The sequence below is a fragment of the Macaca nemestrina genome, chromosome 13 (assembly GCF_043159975.1).
Source record: "Macaca nemestrina isolate mMacNem1 chromosome 13, mMacNem.hap1, whole genome shotgun sequence".
Taxonomy (NCBI): domain Eukaryota; kingdom Metazoa; phylum Chordata; class Mammalia; order Primates; family Cercopithecidae; genus Macaca; species Macaca nemestrina.
Genome location: NC_092137.1, coordinates 41,128,901 through 41,146,319, shown reverse-complemented (window position 1 = coordinate 41,146,319; position 17,419 = coordinate 41,128,901). Strand labels below are relative to the sequence as shown.

The 17,419-nt window shown below is 36.6% G+C and overlaps 1 long non-coding RNA gene across 3 annotated transcripts in view; it reads left to right on the top strand.

The window, feature by feature from the left end:
* LOC105464902 (uncharacterized) overlaps nucleotides 1-17,419 on the top strand; it is a 484,270-nt gene that overhangs the window by 80,177 nt on the left and 386,674 nt on the right. For 2 of the 3 annotated variants that reach the window (XR_011612242.1, XR_977133.3), the window contains exon 1: nucleotides 13,839-13,961. The exons of the other annotated variant lie outside the window; for it this stretch is intronic. This is a non-coding gene — a long non-coding RNA (uncharacterized lncRNA). Of the gene's footprint in view, nucleotides 1-13,838; nucleotides 13,962-17,419 lie in introns of those variants that run through there. 3 annotated transcript variants of the gene reach the window in all.

Here is a 17,419-nt window from a genome sequence, read left to right as displayed (position 1 = left end):
TCCTTCAAAAGCCATGCATGCACACCCATCTTCCTGTCTTTTGTGGAGTGGACTCTGCCCTCTCCTGCTTCATGTGTCCTTCAGGATGGCTCTCTTCCTGTTCTGTTGGGATCTACCAGATGTCTTCAGTTAACCCCCCACTGATTAACAAGAGAGATTGCTCCACAGGGCAGACATTTGCTTTATAGGCCAGGCTGTTTCTCATTTTATGTAGCTTTAGAGAGTGTGATGAGAGGTGGCATAAATTAAAACGTCAGCCTCATCTTCCTTTCGTATACATTAAACAAGCTGAGTGAGAAAAAGAAAACACCCTGATTATTTTAGTGCGCAATAATTTAAGATTTAAAAAGATTTAAGAATATAGCATTCTGTATAATTCAGAAAGTAAATAGATTTATGAGAATAGTAAATCTCAATCAAAACCTCAAAAGTGTGAGACCCCATCTCTACAAAAAATTAAAAAATTAACTGGGTGTGGTGGTGCCCATCTATGGTCCTGGCTGCTCGGGAGGCTGAGGAGAGATGATGGTCTGAGTCCAGGAGTTCGAGGCTACAGAGAGATGTGATAGTGCCAATGCACTCCAGATTGAGTGACAAAGCAAGACTCCATCTTAAACAAACAAACAAACAAACACAAATCTCTCAAAAGTTTCTAATCACCACCTCCATATCTTGCCCTATACAGTATATGTAAATCCCCCAAAAGAGATGAAGCAAATTACTGAAATGTTGTTTTAACCACTAAAATGCTTGGATGGAGAGAGGATGCCCTTATTTATAAGTGGTTATTTCAAGACCCATTTAATGGCTATTTGTATCCTTTTCCTAAAAAATAATTAATTGTTACTGTTTTTCTGCGCATTACGTACCTTGACTCCTTGACTCAAAAAAAAAAAAAAAAAAAAAAAAAAAAGCAAGCAAGAAAAAAAAAAAAAAAAAAAAACTGAAGTTTCCCCAGACAGCATACATTAGTATGTCTGGAAGCCATTGCCTTCCAAACAGCTCTGTTCTTTCTGAAATGTTATTTAAAAATAAAGTCCTGATAAAAACATTCCTAGGATATAAATTATCTCTGCCACGTAGGTCTGACATGGCAAAACTAAGGGGAAAAAAATGTTTTAACTGTTTCCGAAAGGGACTATAGGCAGCTTTAAAACTTTGTCCTCTCTTAAAGAAAATCCTAAATTACAAAATAAAAAAAAAATTAACATTTCACTATGCTCTTGTAGCAGGATGAGCCACAGACAAAACACCTCAGACACTGAGTTAAAGAAAGAAGGGCTTTATTCAGCTGGGAGCATCGGCGGACTCATGTCTCCAAAAACCGAGCTCTCCAAGTGAGCAATTCCTGTCCCTTTTAAGGGCTTACGACTCTAAGGGGGTCTGCATGAGAGGGTCGTGATCGATTGAGCAAGGCACCGGTGGTTAGAACAGAACAGAGCAGGACAGGGATTTTCACAGAGCTTTCCCATACAATGTCTGGAATCTACAGGTAACATAACCAGTTAGATCAGAGGTCAGTCTTCAACTACCAGGCCTGGAATGCAGCACGGGTTATGTGACTACTGATTTCACTTCTGTCTTTTCTTTAACTCCTACTTTTCCTTTGAGGCAGAAATTGGTCATAAGACAATATGAGGGGTGGTCTCCTCCCTTACTAGAACTTTATCAAGATTATTATACTTTTTGTCAATGTTCTAGTTGCAAAATTCCATAAATTTTAAGTGGTCTTCTACAATCTTGTTTTTCCCTGTAAACTGTGATTTTGCTGAGCTGAGATTTTTCAGAAGTGCGTATGTATAGCATTGAAACAGAAATGCCTGCTTTATTTTTCTGAGCTGTGCATGCTTTTATTAAGTGCAAGAGAAGCATTAAGGCCTGGGATGATTTTTCATACACCAAAGTGTAATGTTACATTTGAGTGGCACAATTTAATAATGTTTAGCTCTACTCAGTGAAAGATTTACAGTGGCAATACGACAGCCAAATGTTTTTCATGTCAATCAGTTATTTTCAAATTTAAAGCCATAGCCTTATTATAGAAATAGTTCTGTTATAGTTCAAGTATTCTAATTGTTTTTGAGGCGTTAACAGAGCACTAGGATGGAAAACTAGGACTCATCAATTAAATATTCCAGATTTTATTTTCTACATTTTGCCTGAGTGTGAAATTTAAAATAATTCACAGTGTATCAAATCTGAGCAGAAAATATGGCTGAGAAACATGACTGATTCTGGTAAAACCAATCACATTACTTCATCTGAACACGTTTTCTTAAGGAGTATAGACAAAAGAAGAAAATGATGTTAGTAATTACTTCTTAAATTAGGTTCGTGGTGACCTTGTGGAAATTCTACTATAATTCTGAGTAAAAAGACATCTATTCTATGTCCCACAGTAGAGAGCAATAATTAGAGAAGTAATTCTGGAAGAAGAAGAAAAAAACAACAACCTCAAGTTGTTGACTCCAGGTGTTCTGAATTGAATCAGAAATTGAGTACTCCAGACCTGTCCTAAGAATAGCTTTAAAGTTAAATGGGGACTGATGATCAAGGGTACAGGCTTGCCAAGCAATACTGTCTGAGATAATATATCATGGTACCCATCCAGTTCAAAAACACACACATTATAAGAAAACTAATACATTGTATTAAAAATCACAACCATGCAATTTTTTTTCTGTTTTTAACAACTATTGGTCTGCCTCACAGGTGGAGGATTCTTTTTTTCTTAAAGATAAGTTTAGGCATATCTGACATATTATATTTGTCCATAGGTTTATGCTAGTCAGTTGAAGCAATGGTAATGCAGTGCTGCATGTGATTGGTGAGTCATGAAGCCGCCATCCTTCAGGAATCTGGATAAATTCAGAAGTGGTAGAGTGCAGTAGTTGCACAAAAGGCCTAACATTGGAGAAACTAGTTTGAATTTTGGTTATGTTGTCTGTTAATTGTGTGACCTTGTGCATGTAACCTCACTGAGCTTCAATTTCTCAGTTATGACAAAGTAGAAAACCCATTATGGTGTTTTAAGTTGAATTTATTAACATCAATAAAGCCACTACTGTTCAGTAAATTTTAGATCTGGTTAGTGATTGGAGTAATGTATTAACTGGAGTAGCTAGATAATCTATTGATAAGCTAAACCACATCTTGTTTTCACCACCATAGAGGCCTCCAAGATGGTAGCCACTCTTATTCCCACCCCCAGAAGGGTAAGTAGGTCATGTTCTTAAGAAGTGAACTTATCTTTCTCAAGAGAATTATCATTTTTATATTTATGGGTTGGAAAGGAGTCATTGACAGTCAGTGTTGGTATTGACCTGAAGTCTTTCTTTAAACTTTTGTTTCAATGCCCATGAAGTCATTGAAGCTAAATTGTCTAAAGGGAGAAAGGAATGGATGGATTTTGTTGTTGTTGTTATGAGTGTTAAGGGTTTGAACACCCAGAAGAGACTGGAAGCAAGGAGAAAGTGATGAGGCCCTTGTACAGGGGTTTGGACCCCTGAGCCACATCTTAAGAAAGGTTGTCTAGAGGGTATGCTACCCAGACAGTGGGTGAATGGGTGTATAGAAAAACTCTTAGATCCCTGGAAGCTTCCAAGGAATAGTACTAGATCAGAGAGGCAACCTTAGCCCTTCCTGCCTGACAAAATTCCTTAGGGCAGTGTGAGAATTGATCTTTTCTTCCATTGTTTAATCATAATTGAGAACACATTGGCTTGATCTGTGACTTGCACATCCATGCAAGTGAGGAAAAGAAAAAAACCTTACCACTTTCTCACCCTTTGGGTGTCACATTATTGAACCACCCAATGAGAATGTCTCACTGAGTCTCCCACCTCCAACTTCAAACCACATTTGGACCCCTGCAGGAGGGGAGGAGTTGGGAGGGGAATTTCTGTACTTCCATATCTTGAGAGCAGTGTGGGGAGGGCGTTGGGTGATAGCAAGCTAGGAAGAGAAGAGCCTGTGTACATTGTCATTATAATCACCTCAATATATTTTGAAATTGATATGACTTTTTGATCTTCTAAACACTGGAAAAGAAGAGTTTAATTAAAAGGTTTTCATGTTTATATTATCAGAAAGAGTTCAGCTCTAGAATTTTTGAGAAAAGAATGTTTTCTTTTTTCTAACCCAAGGATAGTAAGTATCTTTCAACCTTCATCTGAGGTATTTTGAGGCAACTGTTGTTAATTGTGCTGCTTGTTTTACACCCGGGGTTTCATTAGATAAGTGGTGGTGTCATTTAAAACCACCAAGTAAGGAGGCTCTGAAGGAGAGAAAGGAAAACCAGTTAAAACTAAAAAGACAGGAGAAGCCCTATGGTGAAGTTAGAGACAGATCATCAGCTTTTTACTTCTCTTAAAATTTAAAACAATTTTTGTTTTCTATCTCTCCTTTCAGGTGCTTTGATTCTTTCCATAGCATATTACCTAGTTTATAAAGAGCTTTTGGAAATAACTTTTTTACAGGTACTGTTACCACCTTGTAATTTAGCTTGAGTAGAAGAATGACAAAGCTGGGAGAATTTAAGTTATGATTGCTTTGGAAATTTAGCAGCACACTGCTCAGCTGTAGAAAACAATGTCATTGTTAGAAATAAGGGATCTTATTCTGTTCAATATTTTGGGAAGAATGGAGACCTGAAACAGAAACTTCCCAAGAAGTTGGACTTATAATAAAGTTTCCAGGGACTTGTGCTAATTGTTTACTATATGCAGGGTTTTACATTCACTGTGAGAGTTATTACCTATGACTATCCTGGAAGGAAAATGTAAGTTAGTATTTCCATTTCTTGAATCAATTACATTGTACCAAAAATGTGTGGATGAGAAATATGTTACCACGTAGTCTATGTAATAATGTGTTATACAAGCAAATAAGGCTTGTAATTATTTTAGTGATTTTCAAAATACTTCATTTTAAAGCAAAAAAAAAATAGTTTCCACAGAAGAGATTATGTGTGAAATGAAAGTAGATTTATTAAATCTTAACCAATAAATAGATTTCAAATTTCCATGGTGATCTGTCTTTGTACAATTATTACTTCAGAACTTACACTGGAGATGTACAAAGCATATTTAACAAATACCTAGAATATTTTTAAATAAATTAATGACACAACTAGGGGTTGAAAACTGTTTTCTGTTTTTTTGTGTGTTTTTTTTTTTTTTTTTTGAGATGGAGTTTCGTTCTTGTCACCCAGGCTGGAATGCAATGGCACGATCTAGGCTTACCATAACCTCTGCCTCCAGGGTTCAGGTGATTCTCCTGCCTCAGCCTCCCAAGTAGATGGGGTAACAGGCGGCCGCCATCACACCCAGCTCATTTTTTGTATTTTTAGTAGAGATGGGGTTTCACCATCTTGGCAAGGCTGGTCTTGAACTCCTTGACTTTAGGCCATTCACCCTCCTTGGACTCCCAAAATGCTGTGATTACAGGTGTGAGCCACCATGCCTGGATGAAAACCGTATTTTTATTCCATCATTATATCCTACTCAAATTTATTGGCTATTTATCTGAAAAAAAAAGAAAAGATTGCCTGCCATGTACATTTCCACATTTCCATACATTATTTTCTTTTAATTTTCAGTATGATCATCTGCAGTTTGTTTTATTAAAGACCAGAAAGGTTAACTGAATTGAAAAAAATCACTCAGCTATTAAGTACCTGAGCCAGAATTAGAACCAAGCGCTATGTCTTTCTAAATATATGACAATTTTTACGTGAAGAGACCTTTACTACTTCATAGCTGACTTCTTTGTGGGATGGTAATTGCTCCACTCTGAAATGATAAGACTGTATCTAAAAACTTTACCCGGGACAGAGAGGGGCCTTTCAAAGTTCAGAAAACTGACGGTGCGACTGGATGCCAGGCTATGAAGCAGAGGTAGATCTAATTAACAGAAAGCTACTAACAAGGTTGTAAAAGATAAAAAGATCTGTGGAGTCTTAAAGTTGAGAGAGAAGAAAAATGTGCTTGCTACCACCACTTCTATTAAACATTTTTATTAGAAATCCTAACCAAGAAGAAGAAATAAAAGGCATCGAATTTAAAGAGGAAAAAGTAAATATGTTCTTATTTACAGATAATGTGATCGTTATGTAGAATATAATAAATAAATAACAACAACTACGAAAAACTATATAAATAATAATGAAACTAAGAAGACAATCACAATGGTCAAAGGCAGTAGTTTGCTAGACCTGCTGACATCTATTCTCAAGAACTAATTTTTAACAATAATGTCTTGTAATTTCAAAATGGTTAGAAGAGATGATTTGGAATATTCTCACCACAGAGAAGTGATAAGTGTTTGAGGTTATGTATATGCTAATTACCCTGATTTGATTATTACACAATGCACACATGTATTGAAACATCACACTGTATCCATAAATATATACCAATATCATGTGCCAGTCAGAAACAAAGTAAAACTTAACAACATTGACAAATTGAACCCCAGAAAAAGTTAAATTTCCTGTTCATCAAAAAACACCATTAAGAAAATTACAAGGAAAACCATGAACTGGGATAAAATTGCATCCATATATCCTTAAAAAAGACTTGTGTCTTGAATATATAATAAACTCTTTCCAATGAACAATAAAAAGATAGACAATATGATTTAACAGTTGGCAAAAGACTTGAACAGACAGTTCACCAAAGAAGATATATGGATGGTCAATAATCTCATGACAAGGGGATCAACATTATTGGCCATCAGGGTAATGCAAATGATAACCCACCATGTAAGGTCATTTCAACAAATTAGAAGCTATAAAATAAAAAAGTGACAATGTCAAAGAATGGCAAGGATGTCAACAAGTGAACCTGCCACATGGTGTTGATGTGGATACAAAGCTGTGACTGCTTTGGTGAATTGCGGTAATTTCTAATAAAAGTAAATACATATCTGTTGTGCTTTCTATTACAATTTGATGGAAACTGTGAAGTCCAAGATCTAGGCACTGGCAGATCTGATAAATCTAGGGTACTCCTCCAGGTTTGCAGACAACTGCTTTATCCTGGTATCTTCACAATGTGGGGAGAGAGAAAGTATCTTTTTCATGTCTCTTCTTATGAGGGCACTAATCCTATTCATGAAGTCCCCACCCTCATGAATCCATTCTCCCAAAGGTGTCACCTCCAAATGTCAATATATTGGGAATTTAGGCTTTAACATACGCATTTTGAAAGGACATATTCAGTTCATAGCAGATTCTGATTTGAAAGCTCTGCTAATATGACTTGCACATTATCTATTCTTTATGACTCTGGCTGCCACAGATCACATATTGGATTTATTCAACTACTCAATTATATGTGACTATGTTTCTATAATAGAAATGTCTCAGTTTTCGTGCTCATATTCCAATGATATTTGTTGGCCCATTTTGACAAGGAACAGAATTTATTACCTTGAGAATTTTGTATTGTAGAAATAAAACATAAAAAGAAAATGCAAAATGAGTTCGACACAGGACAGGAAATGTGATTTGTGTTGATACGTATAAAGAGCCACAACTAAAACCAATTATCCCAAATATTAATATGAAAGAATGACAGTGGCAATCTATTACATTTTGATTCTCACATCAGCGGTATGTAGTAAATGGTCATTAAAAGTCTGCATCCGAAAGTTAGCCATCAGGTCAATCTTAAATATTTTGTAGTATATATAATTCAATAAATAAAATGATGATAGTGATATTTCTCTTCTTTTTTTTTCTTTTTCTTTTTTTTTTTTTTTTTTGAGACAGAGTTTCGCTCTTGTCGCCCAGGCTAGAGAGCAGTAGCGCGATCTCAGCTCACTGCAACCTCTGCCTCCCATGTTCAAGAGATTCTCCTGCCTCAGCCTCTTGAGTAGCTGGGATTACAAACGTTCGCCACCACACACAGCTAATTTTTGTCTTTTTAGTAGAGACGACCTTCACCACGTTGGCCAGTCTTATCTGGAGCTCCTGACCTCAGGCGATCCACCTGCCTTGGCCTCAAAATGCTGAGATTACTGGGTAATATTTCTTTTCTAATGCAAAAAATTACAAGTGCCTGTGAAGAAATGTCAGGCTTAGGTTGTAGCTTTCACCTGGAATGACAAAGGAGTTTCTATTTGCATACCATCTCTCAATTGCTTAGTGGTATTGCCTAGATTATCATGATAAAAAAAAGTCCTTGGTTGGGCCTTATGTAAGTGTCATTAAATGGAGTGAGGATGGGAGAGTCGTAACGTAACTTTCATATAACATTTGTAATATTTCTTGATTATGGCCTTAGGAAATTTCCACTCTGTAAAGACAGCTTTAGGAGGGCAGCTTTCCCCTTCTATTTACTGTTTCCATGCTCCCCCTACAGCAACATATCACCAAGATCCAAACAATTGCAGGTTGCGTGTTTTTTATGTCCAAAAAAATGAGAGGATATGTCAGGATAGACAATATATGTAGATGTGTAGTGACAGATACAGTTAAATCAAGCCATGTTTAGTTTAGGTTAAGATATCCTTGGAATTCCTTTGTTTTAGTGACTGTGTCACATAGAGGTACTTTTATCTCATCACAGGCAAATAGCTTATTCACTATCCTGGACCCTTCTGTCAGCTTATCCAAGGAGCTTTCTTTAATTCTGTTTTGGCACTACTTTCTTTGTAACAAAGTAATGTTAAAAACACGAACTTGGATTAATATATGATATTTTACAATTTATGTAACCCTGGAAATTTTGTCCTTCTATCTGATACATTAAATAATTTTGGGATGTATGTAAATATTACTCCAATTTCTTATTCAAGGGAGGAGAAAAAAGCAAATGTACAAGTGATCAAAGAAACAACTTTCTTTTCTAAATTCAGAAATGATTCCAGAACTCAGCTACCTGACTTTCAAATCTTTAATACTTAGCCACAAAGAGCAGATATAGTATATAAAAACATAGTGTAAGCAAAAGCACAGTAACAAAAGTATCCAGGAAAAAGCTGGAATATAGTGGTTATTCTGATAGCTCTTATTATTACCTAGAAGACAGGGAATCTTATGTCAGAACAACCAGTTCAAAGTGTAAAACTGCACTGAATATTAGAGAAAGATCTGAAAGATTTTTCTACTCCTTGGATGAAACATTTGTGCTGGTGTGTTTTGCACAGCTCCAAAAAATGCTGCACTTCCTGCATTTAATCCTGGACTATAGCTTCTCTTTTCTGCTTAAATAAGTCCCCTAATCTCCACAAAGGCTTGCTGAAATATAGTGGCAATTTGAGGTAATTGTGTCAGTAGAAAAAGGGGAAATCAAATTTATTTTGTTATTTCCATTCATAGTAAACCATTTTCCAGTGCTAATATTTGTCAGAAGTGTTTGTGGGAGTAAAAATGGATTCCCAGTGTGATTTGTTTCTACTCATCTTTCCTTTTTTTTAAAAAAGTAGAAGATAAATAATTTGATATAGTAATTAAGTATAAATCCTCTTTTAAATGTTTATTTCCTGTGAAATTAGAATGAATACAAATATATAACATTTCGGGATTTTTTAGAGGATTAAAAAATCCTCTGAAATGGGAAATTATGGTATAAACTGTAAAGAAAATGTTCTTAATCTGGGATCCAGGGTCAAATTGTCACTATCAAAGCTGTCAGGGTCCTGGATAATTTCTAGAAAATTGAAAATAATCAGGATTATATGAAAAATTAATTTTGGGTGTTTGTATTTAATGCTTTGTGTTCAAGTTGTGCTTTTTTGTACATTGGCTTTTCCCTCGGTAATATACGCAGGGGTCATCATTCTCATTGTATAAAGAAACTAAAGGCAGATGACAAAGTATTTGAACTGGACTTTCAGACTCAGAACCCAGTTTTCATGATTCCAGCTCTCTGCTCTTTAGAATATACTAGATATGTACTCAAAATTACAGACACACAGTTCTATTTAAATCTGTGCTTTTTGTAATTTCAAAGACAGAGAAGAAAGCCTCAGTTATCTGTAGTATCTCTATGTATAAATTTTAATATTCTTTGTCATTATTTCCTTTCAGCCTTATTTGAATAATCTCTATTTGAATAATGGACTAACTAAGCAGAGTCAGCATGTAAACCCAGACATTCAATGCTCATTTGGGAGAAGTTTCTGGGTGAGAATCTGCCCTCTTCTGGAATGCAATCATAATATGGTGAATGATCCAAAAGGACTTCATTCAGCAGCTGTTTATTAAATTTGTACCTTGAATATTAATATATTTATATGGTTTGGCTGTGTCCCCACTCAAATCTCATCTTGAATTATAGCTCCCGTAATTCCCAATGTGTCTGGGAGGGACCCAGTGGGAGGTAATTGAATCATGGGGTCCAGCCTTTCCCATGCTGTTCTCATGATAGTGAATAAGTCTCACGAGATCTGATGGTTTTATAAATGGGAGTTCCCTTGCCTACGCTCTCTTTTTCTTCTGCCATATAAGACATGACTTGGCTCATCCTTTGCCTTCTGCCATGATTGTGAGGCCTCCCTAGCCACGTGGAACTGTGAGTCAACTTAACCTCTTTCCTTTATAAGTTACCCAGTCTTGGATATGTCTTTATTAGGAGCATGAGAAAGGACTAATACGTATATTAAGTAGAGGGAGAAAAGGTACCTAGACTTTTCTAGCTTCCCACTCAAGAAGGGTCTTGAGCATGTAGAGAAATCAGTGGATTTGTACCGCAGAAAGTGAGTTATACCTGCTCTTTAGAGCACAGACTGGTGCATGGCTTGATGTAAAACTGAGTGCCCAACCAGGATGATACTGTAAGAATCCTGATGATAGTAAAGAGTGATGGGGAGAGGAATGGGAGTAGAGATGGGGGGAAGAGGGTGAATTTGTAGATATTTAAATGTTGTAATAAGAAGTCCTTAATGGATGTTGGACTGTTTGATGAGGGGAGTGAGGGAAAGTTGAGGGAGGTGCTTGGATTTCTTACTTGAGTACCCAGGATGATGAGGATGATCTCATAAGGAATTCAATGGAGAACAAAGCTTTTTTTTCTTTTTTAGAAGTTTATTACTCATTTTAATTATTTTTCTGAAAAGATAAAGTGAAAACTTTGAAAGCTTTTATAGAAAGATTTGAAGGTTTTTTGTTTTTGTTTGCTGGCCTTTTGGGCTAAAGCATGATGGTCAGTAGAGCTATTACAATGCATAGAAGAGAAATTTTCCGCAGTTGAGGTCAGGTATAATCAGTGTTTCAATTGGATAATTTTGTCCTGTCTCACCGATGGTGAAATTTCCATGCCTGTCATGTTGTGATGTGTCATAGAGCGAGTCAACTGGCAGCAGTTTGTTCTATTAACCAAGAGCATTTGTAGCTTGAAATTGATTTGTAAACTTAATCCAGTGACTGCTAAGCATGCTAAGAATAGGAGGTGAAGGGGATCTCCATACCCTGAGAGGTGGGCTGAAAACTTAGAACTCTTACAGGCTGAACTCTATGTAGCTTTATACATGTTGCACCCCTTTCCGTTTTCCTACTGTGAAATAAGGGCAGCTGCAGCAGTCCAGTGCTGGGCTGTGGACATCCCCTACACAATGATAGAATGCCAGCAATGTTACAGTATCTTAACATTATGGAGCTAGAAGGCTTAAGTAAAAAATACACTCCAATTACACACATATTTCAGACAAAATTAACCCTTTCACTTAAATCACCAGTTTGAAATATGTTTTTAATGTCTGATTTAAATATTTATTTTGTTATAGGAAAAAAACATGAAAAAAATTTTTTTTCTTTTTTTTTTTTTAGCTACATGTTTTTCTACTGTGAAATTTATTTATTTATTTATTTATTTGAGACAGAGTGTCAGTCTGCCACCCAGGCTGGAGTGCAGTGGCACAATCTCAGGTAAATGCAACCTTCGCCTCCTGGGTTCAAGTGATCCTCTTGCCTCAGCCTCTCAAGTAACTAGGATTACAGGCATGGGCCACCATGCCTGGCTATCTTCTTTTGTATTTTAGTAGAGATGGGGTTTTGTCATGTTGGCCAGGCTGGTCTCAATCTCCTGGCCTCAAGCAATCCACCCGCCTTGGCCTCACAAAGTGCTGCGATTACAGGCATGAGCCACTGTGCTGGCCATTTATTTTTAATTCTCACTCCCATATTAAGATGTAAGGTAATATGCTCATTTTAAAATATAAGAACATAAGAGTTTCGATGACTTCCCTAAGGTCATTTAATAGTTAGGAGCATAGATAGACCTGACGAAAGCACCGGTCTGATCATATATGGTAATAAATAGAACCTGAGTGATTTTGCCTGCTAGGGGACATTTGGCAATGTCTAGGGACATTTGTCAAAGACTGAGGGTATGATGCAATTGGCATCTAGTTGGTAAGTGACAGTATGCTGCTAAACATCTTAAAATACACAGAGAAGCTCCTACCCCCATCCCCACCCCCCTCCACACACACACATTCATGCACTCACCACAAAACACAATAAATCCAGCCCTAAAGGACTTTTGATCCAGGTAGTGTACACCTAGATCAAAGTTTATAGTTAATTAGATAGTTAATCTTAGGGAGTTTCTACCTGTCCCATATACTGCATCTTTTGCAATTTTGGGAGATTGGGCCACTTGCCTTTTTAGGAAGTAGTAAAGATGAAGGTTGCTATTTCCATATTTAAGGGGAAATGTCTCAAGACTATTCTATTTTATAATTATTATATAACATCTCACCTATTCTTCTGAAGATAACAAACTTTATTAGAGAATAAGAACAATACAAAAAAGTCTGTCAAAATTATTTGTCTCCAAGCAACACAAGTGTACCAGAATTTACATGTATACCCAAATGCAAACATACATATGCATATATATATATATATATCAATGCATACATATAGAGACATACATATACATGCATATATATGCACACATATACATGCACAAATGTTTACATCCACAGGCTCAGGTAATTTTATTATGAACGCATAGTGGGCACAACTCTTTCTGCAACGATTTAGTGATTTATCTGAAGCTATTGCTTGAGACTTCTTCCTGTATGAAGCAAATTACAAATTTGCAATATCAAATTAATAGGAAGTTTATGATCTCTGAAATCACCCAAAGTAAAATTCACAACTTCAGATCTAGAAGAAGTTATCTGTGTCAAAATCAGTTCTTCATGGAAAACATCAAGAACATCAGCCTGTAAACTTTCATCATAAACATGTCAGAATGTGAGTTTAAAAACCCAAATGTAACCTCAAATGTGGACATCCCCAAACAAGACTTTGCTATTACGTTGTAAACAGCAAAATAACCACATAGTTAGAGGAGAGATCCTTGTCCCCTATAATGTAGGTATTTTTAGAATTGGTATTTTAGATTGAAGTAATTAATTTCATAATTCCATAGGATTTTGGCAAATCAAAATATGTGCATCACTGGAATTCTAATAATCGTGAACGAAAGAAGCCTTGCAAGGGGCATAAGATAAGGAGAGGTGGAAATAGTCAATATGCAGCTGGAATAGTATTTTGGAGGGAGTTTGCCAAAGGACGATCAAATACTCTATACAGTGGAGGATGGGAGATGAGACCAAGAGAAATCCATGAAAGATAATTGATATTGAGTACCTGTGGTAAGGCACCATGGGCTACACGAACACATAAGACATCACTCTAACTTGGAAGCCTACACAAATTGAAAATAAGAAATATTAAAATACACAAGATGATAATAAAGGTTAAAGAATCCTATATATATATATGTGTGTGTGTGTGTGTGTGTGTGTGTATATGTGTGTGTGTGTGTATATATATATATATATATATATATTTTTTTTTTTTTTTTTTTGAGCTGGAGTCTCACTGTGTTGCCAGGCTGGAGTGCAGTAGTGTGATTGTGTGATCTCGGCTCACGGCAACCTCGACCTCCCAGGTTCAAGTGATTCTCCTGCCTCAACCTCCCAAGTAACTGGGACTACAGGTGAGTGCCACCACACCCCACTAATTTTTTATATTTTTAGTAGAGATGGGGCTTCACCATGTTGACCAGGATGGTCTTGATCTCTTGACATCGTGATCTGCCCACCTCGGGCTCCCAAAGTGCTGAGATTACAGGCGTGAGCTACCATGGCCGGCTGACAAACTATATATCTTATAGTTAAAATGGAGAATAGTTTCACAGATGTATTATTTAGCTCCTTAATTGAGCCTTAAAACTATCAGTTTATATTGAAATAGATGGTGGAACAAAGAGAGAAGAAAGAAATCATGTGTTTGCGGTCTGTGATGTCTGTGATGAGGTTTTAATTGTTAATTTTTTAAAACCCACACATGACTTCCTGTTTATCCTGTGATTAAGTTCTTACCTACTGTCCTCTCCATAGTCCTTTCCCCTGAGCATGCATCTCCTGCTTACCTCACCACTGTCTTCAAAAGTTACCTTTTATGGTGGGACCACCATCTTTCCTGCTTTTGTATTCCCAGTTTATGAGAACCATGATACAGTGTAGGCAGTTTATAAAATTTGTGAAATAATTAAAATGAAAACCTAGGGCAAGCTCTGGACGAGGTCAAAGACTTTCTTTACTCATCACAAGGAAAATTCTAGGCCCAGAGTTTACACTGTGCAGAAATATTCTGAGACTGAGCACAGAAATTACTTAAATGATATTACAGTGCACATGAGTAAGGAGTGAAAGGATACATGTGAAAAGATGAAAGACCTGGGAATACATGTGCTAGCAAAAGAACACACTGAACTACTGAGGAGTTAGGAGTTAGACGTAATCATTACTTTGCCTTTAAACTGTCGTATAGCTATAAGTCTCTGTTCTCTCACTAAAATAAAACCAGCTGATTTTTGGGAATTCTGTCTATAAGATGAGCTTGTAAAACTAGTAATTATCCCTTATAGTGGGCAAAGCCACTGTTTGGGAACAGTAAAATAACAGATATTAAATAATTTTAAAGATACAAAATATCCCTTGAATAAAAAAATTATATAATGAAATATATGGCTAATTAGACCATGTTGATACAATGTCCCTTTCAGGAAAACATTTCTGTCTTTTGAAGAGCACATAGGGGTTACATTTGAATACAGTCATCATTCTCTCTTGCTCACCAAAATGTTACGTATTCTGAGCAGTGATATACATAAACTGAGAGACTAAGAAATATTAATATGAGTAAAAATGCAATTATTTTTAGAAATTTTCTCTTTAAAGGTGACTTACTTATTGCTTATTCTGAGTAAGTGTACCAGTTTGAGAATTCTACACTGGCAAATGTTCGGTAGAGCTCTTTCCCCTTTATGTAGAATTACCGTATGGAAATTCTTTTTTCTTCATTTTTCCTCTGTGAAAAACAACCTGAGCACATTTTTTACCCCCAGAACCTCACAGATGGAATCACCTGTTCTGCGTCAATGTTTACTGGAAATAGAGTTTGGCTTATAGAATTGCTATCTGCCCCATGTATGGTTAGCTAAGGTTGTGAGGCATTTCTCTGACCTGGAGACACCCTTTAGAGCTATATGTTTAAATGATATTACAGTGCATCTTAAATGACCAATTTAAGACCTGGAAAAATCATTGGCAACTCAAGCTCTGGCGGCTCTTCATAGGCAGCAGAGACGAAGCTAAAACAATTAGAAGGGTCATCGATTCTCTAAAAGCAGTGGTAACTGGAAGTCATTGACATTCATAATTGCTTTTACATGGCCCTAGCATCTGCAAATGCAAACTTAATTCCCCTTCAAGACAAAATCTGAAGCTGGTAATGCAATCCCAAAATCAAAAAGTGGGTAGAGTAAACCAAGTACAGTGAGAAGGAGAACAAAAGGTACTCCCTATTGAATATTAGTAACAATGATCCTTAAAAAGAAATCTGCATATTGGTTGAGCACAATACCTGGCTTTGCATGATGGTTTATACCACACCATTGGTTGTCTCTCAATATACATTTATTCTTTCTTCCTTGTTAACAGAATCTTTCCTTTTCAGTTTATTAAAATTATCTTTTCAAAAAATTTTATTCATTTTTAAATTGATATACAATAATTGTACATATTTGTGGAGTATGTAGCGATATTTCACCACATAAGGTAAAGTGATCAGACCAGGGTAATAAGCCAATATTTATTATTTCTTGTATTGGGTGTATTGGGGACAACTAACGTCCTCCTTCTAGTTATTTGAAACTATATATCATTGTTAATTATAGTCATGCTAGATTGGTATAGAACACTAGAGCTTATTCTTCATATCTAGCTGTAGTTTTGTATTCTTTAGCAAATTTCCCCCTTGATTATATTCAGAGAAGCAATGTCCCTGAGAAAAGAACCATTTTCCCAGCCTTCCTTTGTAGTAGGAGTGGCCATGAAACAATTTCACCAATGAAACATGCTACGGTTTGAATGTATCCCCCCAGATTCCTGTGCTGAAAGCTTAATCCCCATTGCAACATTGTTGAGAGGTGGAACATTTAAGAAGTGATGACTTCATGAGGGCTTTGCCCTCATGAATAGATCAGTGCTATTATCACAGGAGTGGGTTAGTTATCATGGGAGCTGATTCCAGGTAAAAGGATGAATTTGGTTCCCTTCCTCTCCCTCTTGCACATGCTCTCTTGCCCTTCCACCTCCCTCCATGGAATGACAGGAAAAAGACCCTTGGAAGCTGCCAGCACCTTGACATTGGACTTCCCAGCCTTCAGAACTATGAGATATACATTTGTTTCCTTTATACATTGCCAATTCTGTAGTATTCTGTTAACACAAAGCAGAGTAAAACAAAACATAAATGTAAATTTACAGCATTTTATTTCAAAAGCTTTTGCTTTCCTGAAAAAGAGGGACTTGCACAGCCTTTCTTCTTTCTTCCCTGTCCTTGCATTAAAAGCAGGCCTGGTGCCTGTAATTGAGCAGCCATCTGGTAATCCTGAGGAGACAAATGTGAGGGTGGTGGAGCAGAAAGCAGAATTGCCGCAGGTCCAAATGATCTCGTGGAGCACCTGCTCCATGTCTAGCACCCGCCTAGCTCTGGACTTCAATGTAGGGGAGTTAAATAAATCCCTAAACTGAGTTCAAATGCAATTGAGTTGAATTTTCTGTTGCTAGCAGTGAATGCAATCCTAACTGATACAGCAGTCATCTTTCATTATGCAATAAGCACTAAATAATCTAATCATCTAACTCAATGTTTGGGTCAAAGGGAAAAGGAGATAGAGTAAAAATTCAGAACACAAAGTACATAATAAGTGATTTCTCTCTAGGACATGAGGGTGGAGTCAATGTTTAAGCAGGTTTTAGGTGACCGTTGAGACAGAAATGGGCTGCACATGAGTAAGGAGTGAAAGGATACATGTGAAAAGATGAAAGACCTGGGAATATATGTGCTAGCAAAAGAACACACTGAACTACTGAGGAGTTAGGAGTT